The 18,666-nt window shown below is 47.9% G+C and overlaps 1 protein-coding gene across 3 annotated transcripts in view; it reads left to right on the top strand.

Moving 5' to 3' along the window:
- LOC120050110 (neuron navigator 3-like) overlaps nucleotides 1-18,666 on the top strand; it is a 226,253-nt gene that overhangs the window by 34,304 nt on the left and 173,283 nt on the right. The window lies entirely within an intron of this gene.

The following is an 18,666-nucleotide window of genomic DNA, read 5'->3' as shown; positions in this document are numbered from 1 at the left end:
GTGCTCTCTCACTTTAAATCCTTCAGTAGTGTGGAGTGCCAAGCCAGAAAACCCTGCCTCTTCTCTGAGGCCTGTGTTGTAGTTTCCCAGAACATAGAGCTTTCACCACATTCTAGGAGTAGGAGGATGAGTAGGAGGACGAAGAAGATATTCAAGAAACTAGCAGTGGGAGCTAGCTGAGGTCATGTGAACGGAAAGGCTCGGATAAGGGAAGTTTGATCAAGATTAAAGTTAGAGGATGCGGGTTTTGGCAGTATATCTCCTCTTTCCCAAGGGTTCTGATGGACACCATGTGGACACATCCAGGACACTGTTTCAGCTCCCAACGGCTGAGTAACTGTGTGGTTGTGTTACGGTCAGCTCAGGGCCCAGACCGGAACACGCCGCGCCCAACCTGGTCCAGGCAGAAACCTCTGAGGAGGCTGTGTCGTCTCATCACAGCTCAAGGTCTCCCGCTCAGCAAGCAACATGACTTTGCGGCAGAAAAGTTGTGTCAAAGTTGTACTGGGGCTCTCAAGGTCTTTGGCACGCTGATACTGCCAATGCGTAGACGGCTGCGGCTGGGAGACAGATGCTAGTTTCTTGTGTGGAAAAGAGACAGAGGTAGAAAATGAAGACAAAGAACGAAAGCCAGAATGACAAATGGCAACAAATAGACCAGAAGAAATAAACAAAAGGAGTAAATAATTATGAAAGAGAGTGTGTACGGTCGGGTTCGCAAACATCTGATGATCTAATCCCCCTCCCCGGTTACAAAGATCCTGGGAGATGGCAGGCAGGAAGGAAGTGTTATCTGTGGGATGTTACTGAGTGGTGATGCACCCGGGTCATTAGGGATAAGCCAGGGAAGGATCTACGTCTCCTCCTCCTGCTCCTCCTACTCAGTTACCGTGGTGACAGTATCTAGGCCCTACTAATCCACTGACACACTGAACAGATTCCTATCTCCTCCTGGCTCTGTATTCAATTAGCCGTGCCTGGTTGTTGAGAGAGAACCCAAGATATCAAGGGCCCAGTAAAACAGTGGCTGTGTGTTGAGTTGTGGTGGAGTCAAGGTGTCTGATGAGGGATAAGAGGAGAACTGGAGCGTATACCACATCATTGACAGGTGAATAGGTTGTGTTAAAGTGCTAGGGACACTGCTACATGGTGTTGTGCTTGATAGTGCACTGTAGTACAGACACTCCACTGCCAACAAACTAGTGCACACTAGGAATCGTCATTTTGTTTGAAGGAATCACATTGCAGGGAATGTTATGCTGTCTTCATGTGTTTGTAGTACTATACTGAAAGAAATCATACTGAGGGAAATAGTTACTCTCCTGTTGCTCTCCAGCTCTAATGACGTTTGACAATTACAGCTAGCGTCATCCGTCGTTCATCGCTCCCTAATTGTGTTTACCAGCCCGTCTGAGGTTGTTTGTTCACAGGCGTGATTGTCATCTCTCGCTCACACGCTGACACGTGCTCTCGCTCGTGCTCCAAATTCCCCAAAGAGCCGTATCCTCTTGTCACAAATACAAATACCAGCTGGTGGGTTGACTATTGAGCTCAGGAGCCTAAATATAACTTTTTGCCAAGGGCCCTTTCACGAGCACAAGCCAAACACATTAGACATATTCCACAGCAATGTCAATATATACACTACAACTCACATTTCATTCCTTTTTCCACAACCGCTCCATAAAGTAAATGGGATTGGCGTTTAAAAGGGACTTTGAAGTGCTTTTTCTGGCCCCAGTTGCGTCGCTTTTTAAGTACATTTTTCAAGGGCCACAGTTTTCAGGGGCCCCTCGAGGGTCCACAGAGTGGTGGGCGGTCCCTCTACCCTACATATATCTCGGTGGAGGTGGAATAAATAAAACGTTTCTCGGAGGAGGTCTCTCTCCCGAAGAGACCACCCCGCCTCTCTCTCTTAAACACCTAGGAATCTACAGGCTTGTCAGGGTGGGAACGAGTAGCGCGGAAAGGAACCTTCCAGACCATGTTGTTGCCATTCAGAGCCCCGACCAGCGCAGATGGTGGCATTGGTTGAAATGACAGACGAGATCAAGATTGATGGTTGGAGGATGGAGGTTGGAGTCACCTTCACCCCCTCAGCCAACATGCCTTTCTGGATGTCTCCAGTGGGGGGGGGGCTCTTGTCCTCTCTCTCTCTCTGATTGGTTGCTGATGATGTTATCAGCTATCAGTGTGTATGCTGCTTTGAAGAGTCCCTCATCCTGGGCGGGTGACAAAGTCTGCCGGGACTTGTGTGTGTTGCATACTGTATGTGTGTGTCTCAGTCTACGGTGTGGATGCCCCAGTATCTATGTGTTAAAGATGTAGACGATGAGTATGACGTGTCTCCCCTCTGACGCCCAGGAAGCGCAGATTCAAACTCCCATAAGACAACTCTGCAAGATTTATAATGTCAAAGTAAGTTTGTTACTCACCAAATATGGAGTTTCGCTGAGGAACTATCTTCATTTACTCCCATGACGGCCGGTATGTACTTCCAGAAAAGGTCTAAATAAAAATCTACAAGCAACCGAAAAAATGCCTCTTTAGAATCTCCAATGTATTGAGCTGTTGTATACAACCGACCTGTGTGTTGCAGTTATGAGTGATTGGAGATGCTGAACAGAATTTTTTTCGGTTGCTTGTACTTTTTTATTTATACCTTTTCTGGAAGTACATACCGGCCGTAATGGGAGTAAGTTAAGATAGTTCCTCAGCGAAACTCCATATTTGGTGAGTAACAAACTTACTTTGACATTATAAATCTTACAGAGTTGTCTAATGGGAGAGCTGTCTAATGGGAGTTTGGCGCTTCCTGGGCGTCAGAGGGGAGACACGTCATACTCATTGTCAACATATCTAACAAGCAGATACTGAAACAAGGTGTGGATGGAGCTCCCATAGTACTTTGGCCTTCAGACCATCATGATGAGGGTGTATCTAGTGAGTGTATCTAGTGAGTGTTGCTCAACCTTCTGACCATGCGGTGGGCTAGCTAGCTACAGAGCTCAATGGAAGGCCGGGGATCTCCTTCTTCTCTCTGTAACCAAGTCAAACCCACTGAATAGGACTGTAGACGGACAACTTGGGTGAAAGTTGAGTCTTAGAGGACTGCACCTGCTCCATTGAAAAGTCCTTTGAGTGTTGAATGGGTTAAAAAGTAAAAGGGCAGAATGGCAGCCTGTCCTCCAAGAGAGGGTGGATGGTCAAATCATTCCCACAGACAGAGGGTTATTAGCTGTGGGGAGTGAGTTAGAGATACGGGCAGTGTTTACTAGGAGGGCTTTACCCAAGGCCACATACTTGGTGTGTTTGTAGAAGGGTGATCATTATTTATTTGACCCCTGTGGGGTCGCTCTCTGGGTGTGGGAACCAGCAGCAGTAGTAAAGCATTAGCGATGTTATGAGCTAAACCACTTCCCATCAAGCCTCCCCCTAATTACACAATGACATATCGGTTAACAACCAATAACTAAACCAAAGCATGGATCACTGTCTTACAGGGTAAGGAAACCCAAATGTTATTTTTGTAGTTTGGGTGAAATACCCCTTTAAGTTTTGAATGTGCGCGAGACATCAGATAATCTCAGTGGGAGAGATGAGATGTGTTGCAGTGACATGACCAGTATGGCAGGGTAAGGTGTGAAAGTTGAATGCCTTGTCAATATGACATCGATGTTGGTCTTCACTGGGGTCTAGCCAGCCGACTATGAGGTATTTGTTTATAATGGCTGCAGCAGTAAACTGTTCTGCTGTGTATGGTAACTCCATATAGGGGAGTGAGTGCAGTGGGACCTGGTCCTTTTCCCAGCAGTGACGTCTTGTTTATGTGCTGACTAATGGTGCAGTCTGTGGGGCGTTATCTGTGTGTAACTGGGGGTCTAGATCAGGTCAGTCTGTGAGGCGTTATCTGTGTGTAACTGGGGCTCTAGATCAGGTCTGTCTGTGGGGCGTTATCTGTGTGTAACTGGAGGTCTAGATCAGGTCAGGCTGTGAGGCGTTATCTGTGTGTAACTGGGGCTCTAGATCAGGTCTGTCTGTGAGGCGTTATCTGTGTGTAACTGGGGCTCTAGATCAGGTCTGTCTGTGGGGCGTTATCTGTGTGTAACTGAAGGTCTAGATCAGGTCAGTCTGTGGGGTGCTATCTGTGTGTAACTGGGGGACTAGATCAGGTCAGTCTGTGGGGTGCTATCTGTGTGTAACTGGGGGACTAGATCAGGTCAGTCTGTGGGGTGTTATCTGTGTGTAACTGGTGGTCTAGATCAGGTCAGTCTGGGGGCGTTATCTGTGTGTATCTGGGGCTCTCGATCAGGTCAGTCTGGGGGCGTTATCTGTGTGTATCTGGGGCTCTCGATCAGGTCAGTCTGGGGGCGTTATCTGTGTGTATCTGGGGGTCTAGATCAGGTCCGTCTGGGGGCGTTATCTGTGTGTAACTGGGGGACTAGATCAGGTCAGTCTGGGGGCGTTATCTGTGTGTAACTGGGGGTCTAGATCAGGTCAGTCTGGGGGCGTTATCTGTGTGTATCTGGGGGTCTAGATCAGGTCAGTCTGTGGGGTGTTATCTGTATGTAACTGGGGTCTAGATCAGGTCAGTCTGTGGGGCGTTATCTGTGTGTAACTGGGGCTCTAGATCAGGTCAGTCTGGGGGCGTTATCTGTGTGTAACTGGTGGTCTAGATCAGGTCAGTCTGGAGGCGTTATCTGTGTGTACCTGGGGGTCTAGATCAGGTCAGTCTGGGGGCGTTATCTGTGTGTAACTGGGGGTCTAGATCAGGTCAGTCTGTGGGGTGTTATCTGTGTGTACCTGGGGGTCTAGATCAGGTCAGTCTGGGGGCGTTATCTGTGTGTATCTGGGGCTCTCGATCAGGTCAGTCTGGGGGCGTTATCTGTGTGTATCTGGGGCTCTCGATCAGGTCAGTCTGGGGGCGTTATCTGTGTGTATCTGGGGGTCTAGATCAGGTCCGTCTGGGGGCGTTATCTGTGTGTAACTGGGGGACTAGATCAGGTCAGTCTGGGGGCGTTATCTGTGTGTAACTGGGGGTCTAGATCAGGTCAGTCTGGGGGCGTTATCTGTGTGTATCTGGGGGTCTAGATCAGGTCAGTCTGTGGGGTGTTATCTGTATGTAACTGGGGTCTAGATCAGGTCAGTCTGTGGGGCGTTATCTGTGTGTAACTGGGGCTCTAGATCAGGTCAGTCTGGGGGCGTTATCTGTGTGTAACTGGTGGTCTAGATCAGGTCAGTCTGGAGGCGTTATCTGTGTGTACCTGGGGGTCTAGATCAGGTCAGTCTGGGGGCGTTATCTGTGTGTAACTGGGGGTCTAGATCAGGTCAGTCTGTGGGGTGTTATCTGTGTGTACCTGGGGGTCTAGATCAGGTCAGTCTGAGGGTGTTATCTGTGTGTAACTGGGGGTCTAGATCAGGTCTGTCTGGGGGCGTTATCTGTGTGTAACTGGGGGTCTAGATCAGGTCAGTCTGGGGGCGTTATCTGTGTGTAACTGGGGGTCTAGATCAGGTCAGTCTATGGGGCGTTATCTGTGTGTAACTGGGGGTCTAGATCAGGTCAGTCTGGGGGCGTTATCTGTGTGTAACTGGGGGTCTAGATCAGGTCAGTCTATGGGGCGTTATCTGTGTGTAACTGGGGGTCTAGATCAGGTCAGTCTGGGGGCATTATCTGTGTGTACCTGGGGGTCTAGATCAGGTCAGTCTGGGGGCGTTATCTGTGTGTAACTGGAGGTCTAGATCAGGTCAGTCTGGGGGCGTTATCTGTGTGTATCTGGGGCTCTCGATCAGGTCAGTCTGGGGGTGTTATCTGTGTGTAACTGGGGGTCTAGATCAGGTCAGTCTGGGGGCGTTATCTGTGTGTAACTGGAGGTCTAGATCAGGTCAGTCTGGGGGCGTTATCTGTGTGTAACTGGAGGTCTACATCAGGTCAGTCTGGGGGCGTTATCTGTGTGTAACTGGAGGTCTAGATCAGGTCAGTCTGGGGGCGTTATCTGTGTGTACCTGGGGGTCTACATCAGGTCAGTCTATGGGGCGTTATCTGTGTGTAACTGGAGGTCTAGATCAGGTCAGTCTGGGGGTGTTATCTGTGTGTAACTGGGGGTCTAGACCAGGTCAGTCTGGGGGTGTTATCTGTGTGTAACTGGGGGTCTAGATCAGGTCAGTCTGGGGGTGTTATCTGTGTGTAACTGGAGGTCTACATCAGGGCGTGTGTGTATATGAGAACTTGCTGACCATCTGGAAAAGTCCGTAGAAGCTTCGTAGTGTCTGCACATGTGTCAGGAAGACATAGTGAATGTGCTTAGGACTATCAAAGCAGAAGACAATACTGCAGGTGTTGCCCATTGGCATGTCCTCCTGTTGCAAAAGCCTGATATCACGTCACTCTTCAAGTAGAGCCAGCCGTCTCCAACAAGAGGAGAGAGGAAGCAGAGAGGCTCCAGTTGTCTCTTCATGCTGTCGCTCTGGTCTTCTGTGACTGTTCAGGAGCTCAGGCCCATGTCTTCTGGTTGGCTCAGAGGGGTGTATGTCTTCTCTCTCTCTCTATTTACCATCTATCTCACCCTCTCTCTCTCTCTCTCTTTCCCTCTCCCTCTCTCCCACAATCACTCTCTCTTATTCTTTCCCTCCCCTTTCGCTTGCTCGCTCCTATCTCCACCCTCTTTCTTTCTCTCTGTTTTGGAACATCCTCTCTGTATTACAGGGGTAAGATGAGGTTTGTGGTGAAAGGGTCATTCCCCTGCGGCAGCAAAATATCACTTTCTCCCCATTGGGGGAAGAATGACTGACAGGGACCACAGAAACCAACGGAGCGGGTTTAAGATTTCAGGGCTGTATAGATTTAAAACCTTTATTCCAGAAGACTGTATCATTTACAAAGCATTCCCCGGATTTGCATTTTTTTTATCGGTCAAAATGACTCATAACTTGGGCCAGCGAGGGAATTTAACGTCAATGGTCGTCGTTTGGTGATTTAGTGTCGTTTTCTGAGAGAAAAATGTCTGAGGGGGCTTTGCGTCTGCTTTACGACATGGAACGTTTTTAGGTTTGGTGATAATTAGTGGTTGGTGGCTCTTCTCTGAAAATCATCATGCTCTTAAAATATATGTTTTTAAACCCCTTCAAAGCAGCTCCAATTTATGTCTGATGAATGATTTTGGAGCGGCCAAAGTACATATGTTCAAAGAAACGTTTGAAACCCTTCGGCTCATCATCCAGTGGAGAGGTCGTAGTGACCTCAGATGATGGACGGCAGAGAGGAGAGACAGAAACAGAGGGAAAGACGGAGATAGAGATTGGAGAATACAGAATACTAATTAATAAAGAGGGAAATGAAGAGAGTGATTTACACAGTTAAAAGAAAGATGGTGGAAGGGAACGCTGGGAGATTTGGCTTCACCTTTGACCTTTTTAAATATGTTGGCTGGAGTTTTACTGTTATCTATCGCCAGGGACGGAGATTTATGACATAGGCCAAGTGGGACTCTGAAAGAGTTTATCCAAGGTGTTGGTGTTACAAAACACATTTAATAGTGTAGAAACAAAAATGCACCTTAGACAACGGCTTCCCCTTTTTCTCATAGCTGAGAAAGACATCCCCTATCAATGCAACCTTATTCCACTGCCATTTTCATTCAATCACCCTACATGTACACCCATGTCATTCCAGTCAATCTAGCTAGCGAGTAAAGGCGTCAGTCCTTACTAGGGTACCGCTCCTTTATAGCCAGTTATAGCCCGTCGTCATGAATGTGTTTTTCCCCGCTCTCCAGCTAGTCAACCACACGATGCCTCTCTTTGTAGATTGTGACACACACGTCATGGCTATTAGGATGCACTGCCGGGTAGCGAGCCACTGGTCACAGCAGAACCCAGTCACAGTCCTATTTCTGCCCACGCTAGCAAAGGCACAGAAACACACTGGTAGCATTCAGACAGACTGTAAGTTCCATATGGCACCCTATTCCCTACAAAGTATACTACTTTTGCCCAGAGCCCTATGGGCCCTCATCAGAAGAAGTAGTGCACTACATAAGGACTAGGGTGTCATTTGGGATGCTGACACAGACTCAGCCTGACTGATTGAAGATCCCTGTTCGCTAGGAGAGTATTAATGAAGCTACAGTGCGAGTCAGTCAATATACGGTGTACATCGCGTCTACCAATATCAGGGAATCCGTGGTAGAGAAAAGAACCCTGACAGCAGTTAGAGAGTTCTGGCTGAATGTTAGTGAAAATCCTCCCTTCTACACCGTAATACCCTGACTCCACGTGCCACATATTGAGATGCTAAATCACAAACACGTACTTGGAAATCTCCCTTCTCCCTGTTCGTTGCCCCCTTTTTTACGCCCTAAAGAAACCAAGCCCCTGGAAAATCTATTTCTCCTAGGCAGACCACGGCTACGTCCCAAATGGCACCCTGTTCCCTATGTAGTACACTCCTTTTGATGAGGGCCCATAGGGCTCTGGTCAAAAGTAGAGCACAGTGTAGGGAATAGTGTGCCATATGGGATGCAGACAGGGCAGGCAGGATCCTGCCTGCGCCGCTCTGAGGGCCAGCCCTGGGATGAACCCTGCTTTTCTATCACATTATGTCACCGAAAACGACGCAACACCTGATTCTCTCATCATGGCTCCCAGACTGCAGACCAGACTGCACTCCCTCCTCTCACTCCCTCCTCTCACTCCCTCCTCTTACTCCCTCCTCACCTCTCCCTCCTCACCTCTCCCTCCTCACCTCTCCCTCCTCACTTCTCCTTCCTTCTCCATACTCCGTGCAGCCTGGCTTTGAGATCACTAGTCTGGTGAAAGACAAGGAAAAGGAGAGAGAGAATAAGGAGGAGAGAGAGTAGGAAGAGTAGGATGAGGAGGAGAGGGAGTAGGAAGAAGGGGATGAGGAGGAGGGAGGATGAGGAGGAGAGGGAGTAGGAAGAAGGGGATGAGGAGGAGAGGGAGTAGGAAGAAGGGGATGAGGAGGAGAGGGAGTAGGAAGAGGAGGATGAGGAGGAGAGGGAGTAGGAAGAAGGGGATGAGGAGGAGAGGGAGTAGGAAGAAGGGGATGAGGAGGAGAGGGAGTAGGAAGAAGGGGATGAGGAGGAGAGGGAGTAGGAAGAAGAGGATGAGGAGGAGAGGGAGTAGGAAGAAGGGGATGAGGAGGAGAGGGAGTAGTACAAAGGGGATGAGGAGGAGAGGGAGTAGGACAAAGAGGATGAGGAGGAGAGGGAGTAGGACAAAGAGGATGAGGAGGAGAGGGAGTAGGAAGAAGGGGATGAGGAGGAGAGGGAGTAGTACAAAGGGGATGAGGAGGAGAGGGAGTAGGACAAAGAGGATGAGGAGGCGAGGGAGTAGGACAAATAGGATGAGGAGGAGAGGGAGTAGGAAGAAGAGGATGAGGAGGAGAGGGAGTAGGAAGAAGTGGATGAGGAGGAGAGGGAAGACAAGTAGAGAGTGAATATACAGGAAAATATAGGGAAGGAAAGAAGGAGGAGAAGAGGGATAGAGAAAATATAGAAGAGGTGGAGAGGAGGAGGGAAGCCGGGGAGTGAGAGGAGGAGGCAGAAGAGGAGCAGGGGGAGAGGAGGGATAGAGAGAACTGGAAAAAGGAGGAGCGCTCAGCTCAGCTTAGCTAAAGGATCAAAGGGAGACTCAGAGGCACTGTGAGCTGTGAATACTCCCTCCCTCATTCCCTCACCAGTCCCAGAACCATCCCACTCCAGGGCAGAGGAGACCTGAGTCCCAAATGCCACCCTATTCCCTACATAGTGCTCTACTTTTGACCAGAGCCCTATGTACTCTATAGGGAATAGGGTGCCATTTGGGAAACAAGCTGCAGTCGGTGCCATGGTACTTGTTATTCAGCACCATCAGGAAGACTCATTTCTCCTGGCATTTAACGCTTCCCATCCCCCTCACTCTGGCCAGAGAGACAGTGGTGCAGTATACTCTCATCACTACACCTCACCTCTCTCTCTTTCTCTCTGTCTCCCTTCCCCACGCTCTCTCTATCTCTACCTCTCTCTCTTTTGCTCTCTTTCTCTCTCCCTTCCTCCCTCTCTCTCCCACCCTCTCTCTTTCGCTCTCTTTCTCTCTGTCTCCCTTCCTCCCTCTCTCTCTTTCTCAGCCTGATGTGAGTAGAGGTCCCCCCCCCCCCCCCCCCCCCAGGTCTCATACATTGCATTATCCCTCAGCAGCAGTCACAACTCTTCAGTAACTTTTCCCCCTGATGCCACACACACACAGCCTGACATTTACACTGTCGCTCCACCAATGTCTCTTCTTCCCTGTGCTGGAGACTCCGTGAGGATTTATTAGTGGATTTATGAGGCAGAATTGAGTGGATGGATAATAAGTCCCTGGGCAGAATGGTAGTGTCATCTATAGAGTCAGAATGGTAGTATCATCTATAGAGGCAGAATGGTAGTATCATCTATAGAGGCAGAATGGTAGTGTCATCTATAGAGTCAGAATGGTAGTATCATCTATAGAGGCAGAATGGTAGTATCATCTATAGAGGCAGAATGGTAGTATCATTTATAGAGGCAGAATGGTAGTATCATCTATAGAGGCAGAATGGTAGTATCATCTATAGAGGCAGAATGGTAGTATTATCTATATAGTCAGAATGGTAGTATCATCTATACAGAATGGTAGTATCATCTATCGAGGCAGAATGGTAGTGTCATCTATAGAGGCAGAATGGTGGTATCATCTATAGAGTCAGAATGGTAGTGTCATCTATAGAGGCAGAATGGTAGTGTCATCTATAGAGGCAGAATGGTAGTGTCATCTATAGAGGCAGAATGGTGGTGTCATCTATAGATACAGAATGGTGGTGTCATCTATAGAGGCAGAATGGTATTATAATCTTTAGAGGCAGAATGGTAGTATAATCTTTAGAGTCAGAATGGTAGTATTGTCTATAGCGGTAGAATGGTATCATCGTCTATAGCGGTAGAATGGTGGCATCATCTATAGAGGCAGAATGGTGGTATCATCTATAGAGGCAGAATGGTAGTATAATCTGTAGAGTCAGAATGGTAGTATCGTCTATAGCGGCAGAATGGTAGTATTGTCTATAGCAGCAGAATGGTAGCATCGTCTATAGCGGTAGAATGGTGGCATCATCTATAGAGGCAGAATGGTGGTATCATCTATAGCGGCAGAATGGTGGTATCATCTATAGAGGCAGAATGGTAGTATCATCTATAGAGTCAGAATGGTAGCATCGTCTATAGCGGCAGAATGGTGATATCATCTATAGCGGCAGAATAGTGGTATCATCTATAGAGGCAGAATGGTGGTATCATCTATAGAGGCAGAATGGTGGTATCATCTATAGAGGCAGAATGGTAGTATTATCTATAGAGGCAGAATGGTAGTATCAGCTTTAATGGTGTGGTGGCGGTGGCTGTGCAGGGGCCGGTGTCCAGATTTCCAGATATATACACCAGGGGGATACTGGGGAGATTTCTGGTGACCTGTCAGAGCAGACCATATGTGCACTCAATCATTCCACACACACATGTGCATTCATGCATACAGACACACACATAGATACAGTGCCTTCAGAAAGTATTCATACCCCTTGACTTAGTCCACATTTGTTGTGGTACAGCCTGAATTCAAAATGGATTAAATATATTTGTTTTCACCCATCTACACACAATACCCAATAATGACAAGATGTTTGCAAATGTATTGAAAAATAAATACAGAAATATCTAATTTACATAAGTATTCATACCCCTGAGTCAATACATGTTAGAATCACATCTGGCAACGATTACAGCTATGAGTCTTTCTGGGTAAGTCTCTGAGAGCTTTGCACACCTGGATTGTACAATTTTTGGAACATTATTCCTTCGAAAATGATTTTAGCTCTGTCAAATTTGTTGTTGATCATTGCTAGACAGCCATTTTCAAGTCCTGCTATAGATTTTCGAGCCAATTTAAATCAAAAGTTAAAAGGCACTCGAACATCTGAGCGATCTTTGTTGCAGGTGCATGGTAACAGTTGAATAAGGTGAGAAAAAGCTGAAACCTACACACTGCTCTTGCTAGTATCGCTGCTCTTTATTAAGCTTTATGTATCTGCCTCAAGGCGTTCGTCAGAGCTTTTGACGAAGGCCTTGAGGCCGATACGTAAAGCATAATATAGAACAGCGATACTAGCAAGAGCAGTGAGTAGGTTTCTTCTTGTTCCTCAAGCCGATTTAAATCAAAACTGTAACTAGGCCACTCAGGAACATTCAATATCGTCTTGGTAAGCAACTCCAGTGTATATTTGTCCTTGTTTTAGGTTATTGTCTGGCTGAATAGTGAATTTGTCTCCCAGTGTTGGTGTGATGGAAAGCAGACTGAGCCAGGTTTTCCTCTAGGATTTTGCCTGTGCTTAGCTCTAGTGCCGTTTTGCAAACAGGATGCATGTTTTGGGATATTTTTATTCTGCACAGGCTTTCTTCTTTTCACTCTGTCATCAAGGTTGGTGTTGTGGAGTAGCTACAATGTTGTTGATCCATCCTCAGTTTTTCCCTATCACAGCCATTAAACTCTGTAACTGTTTTAAAGTCACCATTAGCTTCATGGTGAAATCCCTGAGTGGTTTCCTTCCTCTCCAGCAACTGAGTTAGGAAGGACGCGTGTATCTTTGTAGTGACTGGGTGTAAATACCCCATCCAAAGTGTAATTAATAACTTCACCATGCTTTTCTTTACCCATCTACCTTACAGCTAATTGTTTGCTAATTGTAATTTTATGCGTGGGGGAGTCATTCAAAAATCATGTTAAACACTATTCTTGCCCCCAGAGTGAGTCCATGCAACTTATTATGTGACTTGTTAAGCAAATGTTTACTCCTGAACTTATTCAGGCTTGCCATAACAAAGGGGTTGAAATCTAATTGACTCAAGACATTTCAACTTTTCAAATTTTATTTAAAAAATCCAAAAACCTAATTCTACTTTGAAATGATGGGGTATTGTGTATAGGCCAGTGGACAAAAAGCTACATTTAATCAATTTTAAATTCAAGCTGTAACACAACAAAATATGGAAAAAGTCAAGGGGTGTGAATACTTTCTGTAGGGACTGTACACAGATATACTCATGAAAACACACACACACACACAGAGTCACCTACAAGGGGAAGGTGGGATGGAGGCAGAGAGGCAGTGAGGCAAAGGGTAATATCTAGGCCTTGATGCTATCAGGCTGTCAGTAGTCCACTGTATGAACCCATAAATATGCCATGTTGGAGGAAGAGGCATGTGAGCCTGAATTTATTGCTTACACTTTTCTTTCTGTGTGTTTCTAAAGCCGGTGGGGCTTTGTCCTGTTACGGTGAATGACTGAACCATTCTCATTTCATTTTCTCCTCCTATCTGTTTGAAAAGGCCTTGTTACTATGGCGATACAGTATGCACAAAGCTCAGCTGTAGTGGGCAGGCTAATAATGCAGTAATGCAATGTGGTTGGAACGTCTGCTCAACCATCCACACTCCAAGTCTTGTCTGAAATGGGTCTCATTCGTCCCCCAAGGTCTAATGTTTGTAAGGACATTTAGCCGTTCGATGTTACAGTGTATGGCTGTGTGTGTGTGTGTGTGTGTGTGTGTGTGTGTGTGTGTGTGTGTGTGTGTGTGTGTGTGTGTGTGTGTGTGTGTGTGTGTGTGTGTGTGTGTGTGTGTGTGTGTGTGTGTGTGTGTGTGTGTGTGTGTGTGTGTGTGTGGCAAGTGGACGATTGTAAGGGTATTTTCAGTGCTGGGACATGAACATGCGTCGTCTCACGGCTGCATTAAACCAGCCTGCATTTGTGATTAACTGGGCAATTTCAGTAATTACATATTCACTGTCATCAGATTTCAAAGTGCTCTCTCATTTTCTCTCTCTCTCTCTCTCTCTCTCTCTCTCCGTCTCTCTCTTCCTCTTCTCCCCCTCCCTTTCTCTCTTTCTCTCTCTCTGCTCTGGCGAGCCCTTTGAAAGCAGCACACAGCGGCGTTCCAGTCTGTCAGCCAGTGTGTCTGAAACAGTCTGGGATAGTCTTGCACACCCTTCATCATCACAGTGACACAAGCACACCATTTCTGTCCGATAGGGCGTTTACTATAGGATCCATTCTGCTAGATCTTTAGCTTCTAGGTTTGTATGGGAGAGGAGGACACTTCTTCTTTCACCAGATAGGCAGGCGATCGATCCGGGCTGCTGGCAGTGCAATGTATTCTGGGAGTTTTGAGAGAGATTGCTTAGCCGGGTTTCTGTTGACGCTCCATATTTCTTGTGGAGTTTTAAGCTAAAGAGGAGAAAAATCAATCAAGCTGTGTGCAGCAGCCTAGCAGGGCAGCGTTAGTCAGCAGGAATTACCCAGAGAACCTCTGGATAGGGTGCAGACTCTTGACCGGACAATGGAACGGGCAAGGGTCAACAGGAACCTGCAAACCGGAATAAACTGGTCATGGGAGGTTTGGGTAAATGCGATTGAAGTCTGGGGATGGGGAGGCATGCGGTCATGCCTCCTCCCTGGGCTAATCGGAGAGGGAAGAAAGCAGCAGGTCTGGGAGATTGTCTTTGATCACTCTAGACAGGGACACTGATGAAGTCTGGCCAACGGTTCAGACACATAATCAGCATTAAAATACACTGGACTTCTTGTAATATGCGTCCGTGCTCACATCAAACGATTCCCGTAAAACTTTGATCAAAACACCAGATTGATGTTTTATTTATGTATTTACCCCCCACCCCCCACACCAACAAACACACACACACACACAAAATGAATTAAGCATTTGTATGCTAGTGCATTCCCGAAAGGGTCACAACTCCTAATTGCATTTTCCTTCCAACGAGTCCAAAAACCCTTCCCTTTAACTGCACAGGGTCACAGTGTTGGAGAGGGAACTTCTCCCCAGCTCTAAGCGGGGGCAAAGAGGGTCAGAGGAGCCCTGGAGCCGTATAGAGAGGTATTTCAATGTACTCCGTGCTCCGACTCCACCACACAGTGCAGCCTTTCTTCTTTTAGACCTGTGCTCTGTTTCTGCTACTACAATGGCCTGCCTTTTTATTGGTCTACTGAGTTGACCGTGAGTCTAGACACAGGGCAAACAGTGGAAAAACGGTCAGTGTGTCGAGTCAGACACATCCCTCTCTATCACTCCAACCCTCCTCCTCTGTGTAAAGGAGAGGAGGAGAGAAGCACTCCCCCTCTCCAGCCTTCTTCAACCCTTGAGGATGAGGGTTGGTTACAAGGCTGTCAGTCAAGACAGACATACCCTGCAGTTACTTGTCTCTACCTTTGACCTCCTACGGTCAACTAAGCCTTGAGACATTAGGGCCAAGCCATAAATAACAGCATTAGCCCATTGTACTGGCCTTGTAACCCGATCAGGCCTCCCTATCTCTGGGTGTGTCGCCAGTCGGTTCTCCCCTGGAGGGGTTAATAGGCCTCTCTGAACAGGAGGAAAAGTACCTGAAGCTGTTGACACTCTCTTAAAGAGCGCTTTTAAAAATTCCGTGATGAAGGCTACCAAGATTTAAAAAGCTGATAAAAGCAGATCTTAAGAAAAGCCTTCGACGTCTCGTTTTCCCAACCTGCCAAGCGAATGCTAAGGGGGAACGGGAAAAAAAGTATCTCTCTCTCTTGTTTCATGATCTTGACAAGCGCTTTCTTCAGAGTACACTCGCTCGTCCTATCTACAAAGCTGGTTCCCTCTCACGGAGAGATCTTTTTAGTGCATTGATGTTGTGAGGCTACGGGTTTTGGCTTCGCAGGCGACTGAGTCTAAGTGTCCTGGAGCTAAAAAATATTGTGTTTTGTTAAGTCACTGCCAAACAATGGGAGCAGGAGGAGAAAACACCGGCCAAAACCTATGTGAGTGGAAAGTCCAGGATGTTCCTCACTTGAACCATGAAAGTCAAGACTAAAGTCCAGGATGTTCCTCACTTGAACCATGAAAGTCAAGACTAAAGTCCAGGATGTTCCTCACTTGAACCATGAAAGTCAAGACTAAAGTCCAGGATGTTCCTCACTTGAACCATGAAAGTCAAGACTAAAGTCCAGGATGTTCCTCACTTGAACCATGAAAGTCAAGACTAAAGTCCAAAATAGCCATGTTTGTTTTGCCATGAAGTCCACTCTGTTCGCTCATGAAAAAATCATGTTTCCTTTTTTCCACCATTCCTTTTCCCAGAAGCCTCTATTCTAACTAGCAGGTGCTTGTCACACAGAGTCAGATGACTTTCCCCTGGTTGGTCAGTGCTCCACTCTCTGTCTCTCTCGTCCTCTAACATTGTTTGTGTAGCTGGTGAAAGAGCGGAAGGCTGCGGCGTGTCAGCGATGGACCCTTACGGTGGTACCGTCAGGGAGAGAGGGAAACACAGGCTAACTGTGGTACAGTCAGGGAGAGAGGGAAACACAGGCTAACTGTGGTACCGTCAGGGAGAGAGGGAAACACAGGCTAACTGTGGTACAGTCAGGGAGAGAGGGAAACACAGGCTAACTGTGGTACAGTCAGGGAGAGAGGGAAACACAGGCTAACTGTGGTACAGTCAGGGAGAGAGGGAAACACAGGCTAACTGTGGTACCGTCAGGGAGAGAGGGAAACACAGGCTAACTGTGGTACCGTCAGGGAGAGAGGGAAACACAGGCTAACTGTGGTACCGTCAGGGAGAGAGGGAAACACAGGCTAACTGTGGTACAGTCAGGGAGAGAGGGAAACACAGGCTAACTGTGGTACAGTCCGGGAGAGAGGGAAACACAGGCTAACTATGGTACCGTCAGGGAGAGAGGGAAACACAGGCTAACTGTGGTACCGTCAGGGAGAGAGGGAAACACAGGCTAACTGTGGTACAGTCAGGGAGAGAGGGAAACACAGGCTAACTGTGGTACCGTCAGGGAGAGAGGGAAACACAGGCTAACTGTGGTACAGTCAGGGAGAGAGGGAAACACGGGCTAACTGTGGTACAGTCAGGGAGAGAGGGAAACACAGACTAACTGTGGTACCGTCAGGGAGAGAGAGAAACACAGGCTAACTGTGGTACCGTCAGGGAGAGAGGGAAACACAGGCTAACTGTGGTACCGTCAGGGAGAGAGGGAAACACGGGCTAACTGTGGTACCGTCAGGGAGAGAGGGAAACACAGGCTAACTGTGGTACAGTCAGGGAGAGAGGGAAACACAGGCTAACTGTGGTACCGTCAGGGAGAGAGGGAAACACAGGCTAACTGTGGTACCGTCAGGGAGAGAGGGAAACACAGGCTAACTGTGGTACCGTCAGGGAGAGAGGGAAACACAGGCTAACTGTGGTACCGTCAGGGAGAGAGGGAAACACAGGCTAACTGTGGTACAGTCAGGGAGAGAGGGAAACACAGGCTAACTGTGGTACCGTCAGGGAGAGAGGGAAACACAGGCTAACTGTGGTACAGTCAGGGAGAGAGGGAAACACAGGCTAACTGTGGTACAGTCAGGGAGAGAGGGAAACACAGGCTAACTGTGGTACAGTCAGGGAGAGAGGGAAACACAGGCTACCTGTGGTACCGTCAGGGAGAGAGGGAAACACGGGCTAACTGTGGTACCGTCAGGGAGAGAGGGAAACACAGGCTAACTGTGGTACCGTCAGGGAGAGAGGGAAACACAGGCTAACTGTGGTACCGTCAGGGAGAGAGGGAAACACAGGCTAACTGTGGTACAGTCAGGGAGAGAGGGAAACACAGGCTAACTGTGGTACCGTCAGGGAGAGAGGGAAACACAGGCTATCTGTGGTACAGTCAGGGAGAGAGGGAAACACAGGCTAACTGTGGTACAGTCAGGGAGAGAGGGAAACACAGGCTAACTGTGGTACAGTCAGGGCGAGAGGGAAACATAGGCTATCTGTGGTGCAGTTAAGGAGAGAGGGAAACACAGGCTAACTGTGGTGCAGTTAAGGAGAGAGGGAACACACAGGCTAACTGTGGTACAGTTAAGGAGAGAGGGAAACACAGGCTAACTGTGGTACCGTCAGGGAGAGAGGGAAACACGGGCTAACTGTGGTACAGTCAAGGAGAGAGGGAAACGCAGGCTAACTGTGGTACAGTCAGGGAGAGAGGGAAACACAGGCTAACTGTGGTACAGTCAGGGAGAGAGGGAAACACAGGCTAACTGTGGTACAGTCAGGGAGAGAGGGAAACACAGGCTATCTGTGGTACAGTCAGGGAGAGAGGGAAACACAGGCTAACTGTGGTACAGTCAGGGAGAGAGGGAAACACAGGCTAACTGTGGTACAGTCAGGGCGAGAGGGAAACATAGGCTATCTGTGGTGCAGTTAAGGAGAGAGGGAAACACAGGCTAACTGTGGTGCAGTTAAGGAGAGAGGGAACACACAGGCTAACTGTGGTACAGTTAAGGAGAGAGGGAAACACAGGCTAACTGTGGTACCGTCAGGGAGAGAGGGAAACACGGGCTAACTGTGGTACAGTCAAGGAGAGAGGGAAACGCAGGCTAACTGTGGTACAGTCAGGGAGAGAGGGAAACACAGGCTAACTGTGGTACCGTCAGGGAGAGAGGGAAACACAGGCTAACTGTGGTACAGTCAGGGAGAGAGGGAAACACAGGCTAACTGTGGTACAGTCAGGGAGAAAGGGAAACACAGGCTAACTGTGGTACAGTCAGGGAGAGAGGGAAACACAGGCTAACTGT

Source organism: Salvelinus namaycush, chromosome 6 (assembly GCF_016432855.1).
Source record: "Salvelinus namaycush isolate Seneca chromosome 6, SaNama_1.0, whole genome shotgun sequence".
Lineage (NCBI taxonomy): Eukaryota > Metazoa > Chordata > Actinopteri > Salmoniformes > Salmonidae > Salvelinus > Salvelinus namaycush.
The sequence above is the reverse complement of the archived record's forward strand: the minus strand, read 5'-3'. Positions and strand labels throughout refer to the sequence as shown.